General features: G+C 43.7%; 1 protein-coding gene across 2 annotated transcripts in view; it reads left to right on the forward strand.

Annotated features, from left to right (window-relative positions):
* STK24 (serine/threonine kinase 24) overlaps positions 1-14,390 on the forward strand; it is a 112,656-nt gene that overhangs the window by 46,489 nt on the left and 51,777 nt on the right. The gene's annotated exons all lie outside the window — the stretch shown is intronic.

The following is a 14,390-nucleotide window of genomic DNA, read 5'->3' on the forward strand; positions in this document are numbered from 1 at the left end:
ATTGTCCTTGATTTCACCTAGTTCTGCGAGTAGGAAAGACAAGCATTGAAAATGTTGTTCCAGCCCTTCCTGGGGCCATTTTAGATGTTGTCGGGCACTCTGGTTACACTGCTAAGAAAGCATAAGGCTGTCCCTTGGGTTTCAAGTCCCTTGACTTATGCTTGTTTTACTGACCTTAACAGTGTAGTATCTTCCAGAGTGGGGTTTTGGAACTTTTAAGAATTGGTGAACAAAAATTCTAAAATAACTCTTGTGGAAACTAAAACTTCATAGGTAGAAAGAACTACTTCCTGAGAGAGAGGCAGCAGTAAGCCCAGACAACGTATGGCCAGGCATCCTCCCGACCCGGGTTTATCCTCTCAATTCTTCGTGTTGCAGCTCGCCCCCTACTCTGTTTTCAGAAGGGACAATGCAGGCTTTGATTTTTGTGGAAATGGGATGATAAGGTTTAAGCAGAAGGATGGACATTTTGGGAAACCCATCGATTCACTTAAAATGAATATTTAAAGAAATAAAAATTGAGTGGTAATCCAGCCTCTTTTTGGCAATATGACATAGGTTCAAATGGCAAAGGATGGCAATCTGCCATAGGTCAAATGCAGCCTTTTGAAATGGAAAGAATAAGTTTTGGAGTCTGATGTTTTAGACTTGAATCTTGCTTGTCTTAGTATGTGGCTTTGAGCAAGTTTGTTTGTTTTTTAAAAAATTTCCCTGCTTCCTCATTTGTAAAATGGGAAATTATGGTATATACCTCATTGTTGCAAAGATTAAATGGTATCAAGTATGTAAAAATACCTGGCATGTAGTAGGTATTAATGAATGTTAATTTCCTTCCTTAATTGAATATATTCATACGTATCTCTGAAATTACCTTGCAATGAAGGGCATATTCGCTGAGGTCAAGCGAGGGAGAGGAAGTATGCCAATGATAACAATGGGTGTTGGGGGTGGGGTGCATCCATTTTGGGTCTTGACAGGGCAGAAGGGGAAGCACTGTATGTTTTGATTCCCATGGTCCAAGAGAACATGTGTGACTTCCATACGGGAAAGCAAGGATCTTCTTGATATTAAATTTCTATTGAGAAAAAACAAATAGCCTAAGAAACTCAACTTGAACTCTTTCTGCTGTATCACTTAATATCCTTTGTGAAATGACTTTGACAATACGTTTATAGTAAATTCAGAGTTCATTTCATGTGGTATGTTGATGTATTTTAATAGGAATCATGGTACCTTTGGCATGGAAGGGTGGAAGATTCTCACAAATTTTTGGTGATTTATGCCAGCTAAGGGTTAACTATGGAAACGATCAGTGGTTTAAAAGTAATTTTTTCAACCCAGTTCTCTGGCAGAATTTTTACTGCATGGTGGAATAGATTGCTTTATTGTGGTCAGACATGGTGTTGACTGTACGTATTTAGAGATTCCATCTGGTGTGTCCTGTTCTTGCCTTAGTCACTGATTCTAGAACATACATTCCAAGTCAGCCTAACCTTGATCTAGAGTTGTCCAGTAAATTTATTTGAGTAGCATAATTTCAGCTGCTAGAATACCCCCCTCCCCCATTTATAATAGCTCACATACGATACAAGCTTATTTCTCGCTCACTGGTAGTCCTGATTTATGGGCAGTTTTCCTCCAGACAGTGATTGAGGAACCCTGGTGCCTTCTTTCTTGTTCTTTCCTCTACCTTCCACGCATGGCTGTGCTCGTGGGCCTTAAGTCACCGTAGGAGACTTAAAATGAAGACTCCTGTGAGAAGTGTCCATGTGCCCAGGCCTAGATATAGAACACATTATTTCTGCCCACATTCCCCTGGCCAGTCCTCGGTCGTACCACCACACCTGACTCTGGAGAGGCTGGGAACGACCATCTCCTCCTGTGCTTCGTGGAGCAGGCAGTGGGCTTGGTGCTCAGTGAGCCGTCCATTTCCAAAGCCACTTACTCTGTAAAGGAAGTGTAATAACTCACGGGATGATTTTCTCCACTGACTAGCTTCAGACAGAATGAAAAGTTTTGATAACTTTGTCTAGAGTGTCTTATATTTTACTAGGCAGGTTGTCTTTTAGAGAATATAACTGCTTCACGAATGCCAAAGATAATATCACCTTTGGGAAAACTTGACCTTGACTTCTTAAACCGTGTAAAGGCTGATTCTGTCTAATTTGATTAAAAACATAAGGAGCTTCTCTATTTAAACAATATTAGCCATCAGAAGTTGGGCAGGACAAGAATCCCAACCTATGACCCTATCCACTGGTTCCTGTGTAACGGTTTCACAAAGTTCCTTGGCCCAGAGGAAGAGCCTCAGTGGTGAGCCAGAGGCTCTGTTATCATCTTGGTAGGCTCAGGAAGATTAAGTTCATAAAGTCCTGACTGTCCGGTAAGATACAAATTAAATTGACACATAAGATGAAGGGTCAGTGGGTCTTTGACACCAGGTTGAAAATTACTGTGCTTCCTGTGGCTTCTGTTGTCCTTCTAAAAACTCCCTATAGTATTCAGAGGTAATACTCTTAGTTCTTTAAGGCCTGATGGGAGAGAAGGCCGTCTGTTTTACCTGGTGTTAAGGACTTTCACATACCAAGATTGAGCAGAGAAGAAAGGAGCAGAAACTGGTTTCTTTGTACTGGGTTAGCACTTAAAGTTCCCCTAACTGCGTGTCTGTGGGTCTCTATCATCTGGTCTAGAAAAAGAGGTTAAGCACAATAGGTAATTAGTGGTCTTGAATATATTCAATGCTACTGACGATGAGGGGAATGGGGTTCGTTTCTTACTGTGTGGCTCTGATCAAATCACAGAACTGCAGTGTAGCAGGGTCCTTCCCAGAGACTGAAAACAAAGACAGGTCAGTTGAAGGAGGAGAAGAAATAATTCAGCAATGAGAGCTTAAGGTTCTGTTGATGAATCTGAAGGCTGGATGGGTCTTAAAGGTTACCAGGGACCAGAGAAGAGCTGCATTTGTTGTAGTTCAGGTGTTTAATGTTTGGGAAATTAAACCAGTGAGAATATTTAATTAACCATACGCCTCTGAGTCCCCACCATAAACCACTGGAATTTCCTGTCACAAAAATATCATCCACAAGGTCATAATGAAACTGTGCGTGTGTGTGTGTGTGTGTGTGTGTGTGTGTGTGTGTGCGTGCGCGCGCGAGCGCGCGTGTGTGCAGGGGGTGGTTTGGGTGGTGTTCAGGAGTAGAGGGAAAAGTTTTTGGGTTTTTAATTAGACCATAAAGACATAGTAAGATCATAACAGAGGACATGATGTTGCATAGGAATCTAAGCCTGTTTTCTCTTTGTGCAGCGTTCACAAGTGCTATTCGTCGTCTTCAACTATACAGATCTCTTAACTGTTTTTGTTGTCACTGTTTTGTGGAGATAGGCGGGTCATTAGAATCTGTACTTTGAGGTTCACAGAGTCAAAGCCAGGATTTCAGTCTTGGATGTTAGCATAGGTACTTAACCGTCTGGGCGATCTTTAGGCTGCGAACTTCCTCAGGGATAAACCGTAGAAACAGAAACTTCTCTTGCAGGATTAGTGATCAAGATTGAGAACACAGAGATAAAGTGCCTGGCGTGTAGGAGATCTTCAGCAAGTGATAATTCTTTTTTTAATAAGAGATAAGTTATCTGGGCCAAATGACTCAAAATTTATAAGTCTTTTTTTTTTTTTTAAGATTTATTTATTTTTTTAGAGGGGGGACGGGCAGAGGAAGAAAGAATCTCAAGCGGACTGACTCCCTGCTGAGTGCAGAGCTCAACCAGGTGGGGGGGTGGGGCTTGATCTCAGGATCCTGAGATCATTATCGGAGCCGAAATCAAGAGTCGGCACACTTAAACTAAAATTAGGTTGATCATTTTTCTTTTATAATAAATTACTTAGTACTTTCAAACATTAAGCCAGCTTAACCAAAGCAAATCGAGTGCAAGGCAAAAAAAAAAAAAAAGAAAATCTAGAAAACAGAAGAGCTGTGTTTCTCTTAGTTGTTTTTGTTGTAGTATTGATACCAAGGAAACGTGGCCATGGAGTGAGTAGTTGTCTAACAGTGGATTCAGATCCCCAACCTAAAACTAAGTTTTTCTTCAGTTCCTAAAAAATATTAGGGTAGTTTTACTCATCAGATTCACTAGAAAACTAACATGGAAAAGTCCCCTGATGAGTTTTAGAAAAACTAAGTGCTCTACGTAAGTACAGATTAGGCTGGTAAAAGGGTTGGCTGTGTTGTGTGCAAGTACACTTTGCAGTAATTATTTAGAGTTAAATTATTTTGACTTCTGATGTCTTTTTTTTCCCCCCTCCTTCTCCAGAGGGAAAATAGTTCCCGATGAAATAGAAAAAACAATCGTTTTGCCCTTAGGGAAAGAAGTAAAAGAAAAATGTGTGTAAATGGCTGGCATCTTTGTGAATGAGGCTGCCGGGTGGATTACCGTCTACCACTTTGCTTACGCTTCTTGTCCCAGTGTGGCTACTAATAGCCTCTCCCTTGACTTTCAGAAGCGTCCAGGTTTGGACAATATAGTCAGCCTACTACGCTTTATCTCCAGAAAAAAGAAAAAAGAAAAAAAAAAAAAAACCAAACCAGAACTACAGTCTCTTGCTTCCCCATATTGTATTATAATTTCATGATCATTTTATCTTAGAGATGAAATAAGAGTGTTGTGATGTGATAATAAACATACCTGTTGGGACACGTCTGAATTTCTCTTCACTCACGCTTTTTTCACAGCTGCCTGCCCCGTGGTGGACCCTGCTTCTGTATTGATCTGGTTTAAGACATAGTTAGGAACATAGATGGGTTATTAGTTTTTGGAAAGCATTTCCATTCCCATAGACGCCTGGTACGTGTATAAACTCTTCCTGTGCCTCAGGAATTCTTATGTAAGCGCAGGGGTTCCTTCTCGCTCATGCCTTTCCTGCCCCTGAAGGCAGAGTCCCAGCACATTCTCACTGAGGTAGAGAAAATACGATACTGTTGGTGCAGTGCGCGAGCGATGATCTGCAGCTTGATTGAACTTGAGTCAACAAGGCAGATGTAAAGGGCCAGAGAGGAAAGTCAGGATTCTCCTGTTGTTAGGAGGAGTCCCTATGCAGAATGGGACTTTCTGTGGTTGTAACAGAGAAGGGCATGTGAAATTGGGGCCCAGCCCAGCCACCTAAATGTAGTGGGTGTGGTACCTTTCTGTACATCCTGCCAGCTGCCCCAGACTGCACGCACCGCTGACGGTGCCTGTGGCCATGTCTGGAGACGACATTTTAGTTGTCACTAGTGGGGGATGGTGCTACGGGCATGCAGGAGTGGGTGGAGACCAGGGATGCTTCTGTATGTCCTGCAGAGCCCAGGACAGCCCCCCAACAGAGTCACCCAGCCCAGGTGTCCGTAATGCCACTGTGGCAACAATGCTGCCCTGCTGAGTGAACGGTGATCGTCTGTCCCAGAATATAGGTGGAAGGAATGGTATTTCTAGGGCTGGAGTTTAGATTCTGGGAAATATCCCAAGGGGTACTTTGGACAATCTCCGAGACCATGATTATGCCCATGCGATTTTTGTGGCCAGACCACATGGGAGTTTCTGTGAGCAGCGTGAGCAGGACGCGTCCACATTCGGGACAGTGGTTTTATGCTGTCTGGCTCTGCATGCTGGGCTAAACTCGGGAATGTCACACAGCGATTTGGGGACAGTGGTATCTGAAAGATGCTTGCCTGGGTGACTTTTGATCTTACATAAGATAGGACAAGGCTGTAGGATTTCTTGGAACATGATGGACCAGTAAGCTTGTTCACAGCAGGTATGGGTACCTAAATATCGTCAGATGACCCTTCCTTATTTAGCGTCTATTATAAATTCTGCTGTTTTAAACAAAGCCCTGGAGACCCATGCTCCTCTGGCTGCCCGAGGATGGTCCCCGAAGTGAGAGGGAGCCTTCCCTCATTATTTAATACCTGGGCGAGTGCCGCATAACCGGAGGCCCGCCTCCCCTTGATAGTTTGCATGTTTTCTTGATGGCAACCAAGGTCAAAAGTTAATGAATGTGGGGCGCCTGGGTGGCTCGGTCGTTAAGTGTCTGCCTTCGGCTCAGGGCGTGATCCCCGCGTTCTGGGATCGAGCCCCACATCGGGCTCCTTTGCTGGAAGCCTGCTTCTTCCTCTCCTGCTTCCCCTGCTTGTGTTCCCTCTCTCACTGGCTGTCTCTCTCTGTCAAATAAATAAATAAAAAATCTTAAAAAAAAAAACTTAATGAAAAGGCAAGTGAGATGCTGATACCTTATTTGGTTCCCCCCCCCTTTTTTGCATAAGGTGTTTTTTAATTCTTTTTGGTCACTGTTGTTTTTAAAAATGGCATGTCATTCTTAGTCCTAAAGCAGAGACCGTCCCACTGTAGCCTCTCCGAGTTTTGGGCTAACTGCCTAATCAATAAAATGGCCTATTTCATTCTGTTAAATCAAGCATTGGGTTCCCCCCCTCATATTTCTTTCCATCTTTTCCATTTACGGACATCAGATGAAGAGTGTGGGAACCCCCCCCCCCTTCCCCCAGTTTTTCAGTTTGTGACACCATCATCATTGATCTGTGTAAGACCCTGGTCTGTTTTCATCCTTTTTATTATATTTCCTCCTTCATCCCGACTGCCTTTTTTCTTTCGTAGCGTAGGTTTTGATATGTCCTAGGATATGTGTGTCCTCAGTAGATGCAATATTTTGTGTACTGTGTATGAGTTTATTTTTCCCTACCACATAGTTGTTTTTCAAAATTTGTACACAGTGGGATTAAACTTTTTTGGGTGTACAGTCCTTACAGTTCCATGCATCTTCACACACGTATGGATTCTTATAACTTCCACCATACATAGGATGCGGAACAAAACCAACATCCCAGAGAATTCCTGACCCCACCCCCACCTCAGCCCCTGGCATCCATTGATCTGCTTTATTTTCCCTGGGGTTTTGCATTTTCCAGAGTGTCCTGTAAATGGAATCACACACCTTTGTTACGTCTTTCAGTTAGCGTATTTGGGGTTCTACGTTCGTGTGGTTCAGTTGTTTGTGCCTTTTTACTGTTGAGTGGTATGCTGTTGTCACGACGTACTGTATTGACCTATTGAAGGGCAACTGGGTAGTTTCCAGAATTGGGCCATTATGCGTAATGTTGCTGTAAATATTCGCCTACAGTGTTTGTATGCACGGAAGCTTTCATTTCTCTAGGATGGATAGTGGAAGTAGGCTTGCTGAGTCATATGGTTAAATGTATGCTTGATTTCCCACGGCGGCCGTATCATTTTTTAGCCATGTTCGTAGGCGTGTAACGGTATCTCATTGTGGTTTTAGTTTGCATTTCTCCAGTGACCTACGATTTTGAGTGTCTTTTCATGTGGCTCTTACTATCCCCATCAGCCCTCTGGACTACGTGCTCTGGAGTGGGGTACTTTGTTCGTACCACCGAGTTGTTCTGAATAGCTTTACCACCTTGGACTCCCAAGTTTTTTTGGTTTCTCCTTTTGTTTTTTTTCTCTTTAAAAACAGTTTTAAGGAGATAGAATTCACATGCCGTACAGTTCATCCATTTAAATGCACTCTTCAGTGGTTTCTGGTGTGTTCCCAGAGTTGTGCAGCCATCACCATAACGAACATTAGAACACTGTCATCATCCCCGAAAGAAACCTGTACCCGTGACAGGGCATGCTGCATTTCCTCCCACTTGCCCAGCCCTAGGCAACCACGGATCTATCTGTCTCTATAGATTTGCCTATTCTGGAAACTTCATATAAATGGAATCCTATGATATGTGGCTTTTTGTAACTGGCTTCCTTGATTTAGCATAATTTTTTTAAAGTGCATGCATGTTCGAGCATGTGCTGATACTTCGTTCCTTTTCACGGCCGAATAGTAGTCTGTTGTATGTATATACCACATACATATTTCTGTTTTTTAGTGTTTGATATGTATATTCAGATTATTGATTTTTAAAAAATAATTGAATCTTTTTTTAAAGATTTTTTATTCATTTATTTGAGAGAGCGAGAGGAGAGCGTGCACATGGAGAGGGGGAGGGGGAGAGGGAGAAGCAGGCTCCCCGCTGAGCAGGAAGCCTGATGCGGGACTCAGTCCTAGGACCCTGGGATCATGACCTGAGCCAAAGGCAGAGCCTTAACCTACTGAGCCCTCCAGGTGCCCCAAGGTTACTGATTTTTGAAGTCCATGTTAGATATCACAAGTATCTTCTCTGATTCTTGCACTTTTAACTGAGAGGTATCCTCTGTTGAAAGAAATTTTTGATTCTAATATAGTTCAGTCCATCAGTTTTTCACCTTCTGGTTTGTGCCTTTGGGATCCTGTTTAAGGAATCCACTAGTTCCCTAAGGTTGTAAAGTGTTTACAGTTGTTTCTTCTATTAGCCTTATCGTTTTGCTTTTTATTAGATCTTTATCTGGTATGTAGCGGGAAGTAGCGATTTTATTTTTCTCTGTATAGTGGGATAGATTTTCCGTTACTAGTTTATAAATGATCTGTCCTTTCCCCACTCAGGTACGATGCTGTCGCACACCAAAGTCCTATATTTCTAGGTGTACTTCTGGATTTTCTATTCTCTTGCGAGGCCAATATCATTCATGTTGTATGCGTGTGATTATTAGCTTGGCTTTAAGTCTTAGTATCTGGAAGGGATAACCCTCTTCACCTCTCCCACATACAAACAAAAGCTTTGCATGAGGTCTTTGAAGATCTTTATTCTACAGTACAAGGTTTAGAATGAACTTGCACATTTTGTTTAAAATCCTACTGAAATTTAAAAATTTATTTTTAAGGAGAATTGACATCTCAAGCCAAACACAAATGCCTTTTCTTTTGGGTTGTCGTTTTGTGAACTTTAATAAAGTTAAATTTTTCCCATAAAATATCTTGTGGATTTGTAGGTCAGTTCCTAGACACATACCTTTTATTGCTATTTTGCATGGTATATTTTTGGGTTGCTTAGGTAAGGGCATTGTGATGATTTTTTCACATTGTTTTTGCTAATCTTGCTGAATTCTTGTTAGTTTTCTATGCATATGCTCACATCTGTAAATAATGGTAGTTTTCTGTCTTCCCTTCCACCCTCATCAGCATCTTCCATCTCAGATTTCGGCTGTGACCTCTAGTACTGCGTTGATTATGTAGTGATAGGAGGATATACCGTGTTGTTCCTGATTGTAACGAAAACGCATCTTAAATTTTTCTTTAACGGGTATGGTGTTCGATACAGAGTTCCGGTGTGTAGGCTTTTTTCTTTTTTTAAATAAGGAAGTCGTCCTCTATTTCTAGTTAGAGAGCTTTTTAAAAACAAAGTAACAAACCACAGCACTTGTTTTTTTTCCTGTAGTTTTAAAGATAGTATGTGATTTTTCTGTTTCAGTCTTGGTGTCAGTAGGTGTCAGTCGGCGAGATCCGAGGTGTGCCCTTGCCGACTTGGGAGAAAGAAAATTGTCTTCACAGAGTGAGGAAGGTCTTCTCTAGCTGAGGCTAAGGCTTCTCTTCGGAGCAGGTGGCCCCGCTGGCCTGCAGTTTTGCATAACACTCACAGAGTGAGCGGAGAAGTAGAACCGGACCTTGCCTTGGACAATAGGCTGCCTTGGACAATAGGCTGCCGCAGGGGCCCCATCACCAACATTCCCAGCCTCCTCTTTCCTTCCTGGTCATGGGTTAGGAATGATGCTGAGACAGCGAATTTGCGACAGCTGTTCGATGACTGAGTGATTTACTCGAACCTGTCGGGCAGTTACTCTGCATTTTGGCTCCCAAACCTTGTGTGGGTTCCTGGTGTGGAGGGGTGACTGGCTCAAAGCAGCTGACCCGAAAACGCTGCACCCTGGCTTGTGTGTTGAATTTGAGAAGAGATTCCCAGGTTGCAGAAAAATTCTGTATTTTGAACCTGGCAAGGAGGGATTACTTGTGGGACAATACCTCCATGGAGCTGTCTCTTTTGGGATTGTTCAGATGGTATCTGGAAGGTCTGGGTGGTCGTCATTTCCATGTACGCACCTTGGAATTGTTTCTCCCTTTGCTGGGGACTGTCTAAGATACACTTGGGAGTATTTTTGGTGGCGGTGAGAAGAGAGGAAGGATGGATCCTGGGTGGTTTGGACTGCCCTGGTGAACCACATGGTTCTTTGTATTTTTGAATTTACTCTAATACTAAATATTTTTCATGCATTGGTTTTAGATTCCACTTAGCTACTTTCCCTCTGCATTTTGGGCCAGGTAGGTTTGTGAGATATTGAGGCTCCGGCTTGATGTGGAACAGAGAGGCTTGGGGATTGGGGGAAGGGTCTTTGAATTTGGTTTTGGGAAATATCCTACAGGAGCTAGAGAAGAGACCTAGTTGGAAAGGGAAAGGTTGCCTTTACCCATCACCTTTCTGTTCTTTTCTAGCCCCTCTGACCCCAAGTCCTAGAGATCTGGAGCCCTGCCTCTGAAGATCTAGTCCTGGCTCTGAATCTTGGACCTGTGTCCTCATCTGCAAAATGAAGTTCCTTTCAGTCTCTGATTTGGCTTAGCTTGCCATTTAATAAGTCTTTTTTTTTAATTAGAGAGTGAGCACACACAGGCGCACGGGGGGTGGTGGTGGTGGAGAATCCCAAGCTTGCTCCTTGCAGAGCCTGACTTGGGGCTCAGTCTCACGACCCTGAGATCATGACCTGAGCCGAAATGCAAAGTCTGACACTTCACCGACTGTGCCACCTAGGCGCCCCTAATAAGCAATTTTTACGCACAGAGAAATTAGAATCCTAGATTATCAGAGCAGGAAGGGACTTTGCAGGCTCCTGGCACGGTCTTTAGTCTCTGGATTAGAAAACCTAGGCACGGACGAGCTGCATGATTTCCTCTTCTCCCAGTATCAGAGTTGAGCTGGGTTCAGGGCTGCGGGCTCCTCGTTCCTCGTCCACCATTCGCTTCCAGGCACCTGACTTTTGTCCTGTCAGATACTTTCCCCTTTTCCTTGTTGGATTCCCTCTGTCTGGTGGCTTGTTTCCCCTTCAGTGAAGGAGATTTCAGAGGTCTCATCCGCAGTTTAGCCCATTTTGTATGAGCTGAGCCATTCAGTCCTAAGGATCGGCGTCCTCACTGTTGCTTACCTAGGCACCCGCCCCTTCCTGCCTCTGGGACAGCGATCCATCACCCGCAGGCGTGTGCTGTGGTGGTCTCAGCCCGGAGGCTCCTGAGGCCTGGCTGCACCTGGAGATTCTGTTTTTTTTGTTCTCAACTGTGGCCTACACGGGGGCGGGGGGGGGGGGTCCTAAAAGCTCCCCAGGTGAGTCTGATGTGAGGTCACAGGTGAAAGTCATCCATCTGTAGGATCACCTTGAGGAGAAAGAGCATCAGCGGAGAGCAGCGCTAAGGATGTTTTCAGTGTTGGAGGAAACACCAACTCAGGAGGGTTAAACAAGAAGCGTGTACGTTTACTCACAGAAAAAACTCTAGGAGAAGGGTGGCTCCAGTGTCCTCAAGGATCCAGGTTCCTTCTTTCTTTTCATATTGCAGTCCTCAGGGTCTTAACTTGGCCTGTGGCGGATAAAGGGCCATTCTTTTTCTGGAAGAGTGTTCTTCAGGTACAGGAAACCTTTCTCAGGCCACCTCCTGACAACATTTCATTCATCAGAGCTAGGTCATAGCCTGGTCCTCAGTTAGCCCCTGGCTGGAGGGATGGGGCCACCTTGTTGGCCCCCACCAAATAGGACTGACTTCTTCATTTTTTTTCCCCTTAAGTTTACTTAGTAGTAGTAGTAGTAGTAGCGGTAATCTCTGCAGTCCATGTGGGGCTGGAACTCATGACCCTGAGATCAAGAGTTGCGTGCTCCTCTCACTGAGCCAGCCAGGCGCCCCTAGGGTTTACTTCTTGAGCTGGAGAAGAGTGGGTTTCCCCCAGAGTCACAAAGTCAAGGGAGAGAGAAGGGGAAATGTTGGTTGAATAAATCAACCAACAGAGCCTCTGAAAAGGAATTCTGTTAGGTCCTGCCCTAGACATGCCTGTTTGCGGAGCTCTCTGCCACCACTGCCGTGGGGAATCTGGCGTGTGCTCACCTGTGAGCATTCCCTTTGCTGGGGGCCATTGAGATTCTACTGGAAGCTTGAGCAAATTAGCCAGACACTGGACCTGCAGTCGCCTGGCCCTCGGTCATCTTTTCACACCTGCCTTGAATCTGAGGCTGAGTTATCATCTTCAGATGTCCTAGTGCTGAATTTTTATCTAGCGCCACCTCATTTCTCGGGTAGTTTAGCAAGAGAAATTCTTGCCTAGCAGGTGTTGACCTTAAAAGTAAAATAGTTATTTTACCAGCAAAATAAATTTATTTGGGGATAGCAGAGGAATTGCAACTTGGGACTAGCAAGCTGTCACAAAAGCCATAGTCAAGTTCAGAGAACAAAGGACAGGAAGGCTTTTTTTATAGAGGAAAGGGGGAGCTGGGCGGGGCTCTTATAAAAAAAAAGTCCATTGGACTGAATGGGGGAATTGGAAGTGTTGTAGTGGCTTCTCATTGGCTGAGTTGTGACTGTCTCTCTTTGGCTGGGGTGTTGCCCGGGAAGGAGAAAGTTCCTCTTGCTGGAGTGGTAAAGTATAGGCTTCTTTCTGTTGGGGCTGTAAAGGGTTGTAAAAAGTGGTAGGGTGTGAGAGGCCCCCCTTCTGGCCTCCCAACTCCGTTTTAAATGAGGTTTCCTTTATTCATTTTTGACACCTTTAAATGGTTTATTCACTCTTTGGTGCATAGATGGTCGTTACCTCTGTAGCTCGTGTATTGAATGAATGAATGAATTTGAATTTGTTTCAGTAGCTATGGCCCGCTTTGACATAGGTCCAGAAGCCTCGCCAGCACCTAAGAAATCTTTCCTGTGTGGCTGGTAATTGGACTCCCTTGCAGTAACGGGGGCCAGCTTTGGCTGCCAGAGCCGGCTGTCACATGAGCTGTGCAGGGCAGTCCTGTCCCTCTTGCTCCTTGGCTTACACCCAGTCTCTGCCAAGAATCCCGTTTTGGTTTTGTGGTCCTGTAGCTTTCTTCGTTAGCACCTCCTTCCTTGTTCCTCACCTGTGGATGATTCTGTGGTGGCCCATAAAACAGTCTGGCAGAGTGTGCGTTCCGTCTCCGTATAGCCATTCCGGTTACTTCAAGTAGCCTGCCCTTATCCGCAGGGCACTCGTTCCAAGACCCCCAGTGGATGCTTCAAACTGCAGATCGTACCAAGCCCTGTATATGCTATGTTTTCTCTTAAATGTGCATACGTGATAAAGTTGAATTTATAAATTAAGCACAGTAAGAGATTAACAATAACGATTGTAATAACAATAATAAAGTAAAACAATTATTATAATAATAACACCTGTGAATGTGCTCTCTCTCTCTCTCAAAATACCTTACTGTATTTACCTTTCTGATGATGTTGTGAGTTGATAAAATGCCTACATGATGAGATGAAGTGAGGGGCATGACAGAGGCATTGACCTTTTGGACCTTTCCTCGGGAGGAGGATCATTTGCTTCCGGACTGTGGTTTAGTGCCGGTAACGGAAACTGCCAAGAGCAAAGCCATGGATAAGGGGGGAATTGCTGTATTAGCAAACTCGCTTTCTGCAGAGCCGAGGTCTTCTGATAAATTGCCTTTGTTTCCTCTTCATCCGTACATCCTAGGGCAGGTCCTTTGTGGTAGCATTCCTTTTTTGTCTGACATCTGAGACTCTCTGGGCTCCAAAGGATTGACTGAGGTGGAGTTAGTTCCTGGTCCTGTGGGGGCAGGGAGGTGGTTTAGATGCTTGCCTCTTGAGAACCTACCAGACCTAAAGGTTTTATTGGTATGTTTAAGAGTGCTTTTGTCACTTTTTTGATGATTCAGTTTTAGAGAGGCAGATTAATTTGTTAGGTGACTTTTTTCCCTCCTTTTAACTGGATATCTATAACATGTATTTGGGGAAAAAACACATATTTGAACCATATTTATAAAACACAGAAACATTCTTCCTCATTAAACTCTTTAGGAGTAGATTGCTTTCTTCCTTTTGTGTGTGTGTGATGCACAGATCACTGTAAACAGAGTACTCTGATTTCTGTTTACTTGCGTTATTGCAGTGGCAAGGATCAGATATCGTAAGACATTTCTTTGCCAGAAGGAAAGGATTTTTTTAAGAAAGTAAATTTTGAGATGATATGCAATAGAACATACACAAATAGCTTTGCTCGCTGTGCAGTTGGAAAGTATGATGTTTTGGCATTGGGGGGCTCTTGGCTTACTGCAGATCGAATTGCTAAAAACAGTTTATATATAACCCGTTAAGTAGACCAAGCATTGTGACACTGGATTAGGTACTTAGTTTACTGAATTTTCATGATTTTCAGTTGACTTGGTTTGAGATTGACTTTCTGGTTATATGT

This window comes from Ursus americanus, chromosome 10 (genome assembly GCF_024610735.1).
Source record: "Ursus americanus isolate L20-20 chromosome 10, mUrsAme1.1.p, whole genome shotgun sequence".
NCBI lineage: Eukaryota > Metazoa > Chordata > Mammalia > Carnivora > Ursidae > Ursus > Ursus americanus.